Source organism: Numida meleagris, chromosome 1 (assembly GCF_002078875.1).
Source record: "Numida meleagris isolate 19003 breed g44 Domestic line chromosome 1, NumMel1.0, whole genome shotgun sequence".
Classification (NCBI taxonomy): Eukaryota; Metazoa; Chordata; class Aves; order Galliformes; family Numididae; genus Numida; species Numida meleagris.
The window spans coordinates 193,476,796-193,478,012 of NC_034409.1; positions in this window are offsets into that span (position 1 = coordinate 193,476,796).

Below are 1,217 nucleotides of genomic sequence, written 5' to 3' on the forward strand. Positions count from 1 at the left end.
GGGAAATGAGGGGGGTTGGGGGTGGTTTGGGGGATGGGGAGATTTGGGGTTTAGTGTTTGGATATAGGGGGTCTTTGGGAGATGGGAGGGTTGGGGAATGGGGGACTTGTTTGAGGGGTGGGGTTTGGGGATGTGGGGTTTGGGGTTTTGGAGGGATTGGGGTTTAGTGTTTGGATATAGGGGACTGGGGGATGGGTGTTGGGGGTTCGGGGTTTAGGGTTTGGGTATGAAGGGGTTTTGGGGGGCTGGTTTGGGGGATGGAGGAGTGGGGTTTGGGGGTTCTGGAGGGGATTGGGGTTTAGTGTTTGGATATAGGGGGCTTTGGGGAAGGGGGGGGTTTGGGGTTTAGGTATATGGAGGCTTGAGGGATGGGGGAGTTTGGGGGTTTAGGATTTAGGGTTTGGGTGGGAGGGGATTTTTGGGGTTGGGTTTTTTTGGGGGAGGGGATTGGGGTTTAGTGTTTGGATGTAGGGGGCTTTGGGGAATGAGGGGTTTGGCATTTAGGATTTGGGTATAAGGAGGCTTTGAGGGATGGGGGAGTTTGGGGGTTTAGGATTTAGGGTTTGGGTGGGAGAGGATTTGGGGGGTTGGGTTTTTTTTGGGGGGGGGATTGGGGTTTAGTGTTTGGATATGGGGGCTTTGGGGAATGGGGGGGTTGGGTTTTAGGGTTTGGGTATAAGGAGGCTTTGAGGGATGGGAGAATTTGGGGAATGGGGTGGGTGGGGTTTGGGGTATGGGGGGTTTAGGATTTAGGGTTTGGGTTTGAGGGAGTTTTGGGGTATGGAGGGTTTGGGGTTTGGATATAGGGGGCTTTGAGGGATGGGGCTTTGGGGGGAGTTTGGGGTGTAGGGTTTGGGTGTGAGAGATGGGGGTTTGGGAAATGAGGGGTGGTTTGGGGGATGGGGGGTGTTGGGGCTTTGGGAGGGGACTGGGGTTTAGGGTTTGGATATAGGGGACTGGGGGTTGGGGGTTTGGGTTTAGGGTTTGGGTATGAAGGGGTTTTGGGGTTTGGGGGTGGTTTGGTGGGCTGGTTTGGGGGATGGAGGGGTGGGGTTTGGGGATGGGGAGTTGAGGTTTTTGGAGGGGATTGGGGTTTAGGGTTTGGATATAGGGGCTTTGGGGAATGGGGGGTTTGGCATTTAGGATTTGGGTATAAGGAGGCTTTGAGGGATGGGGGCTTTTGTGATTGAGGGGGATTTGGGGGTATGGGGGGTTTG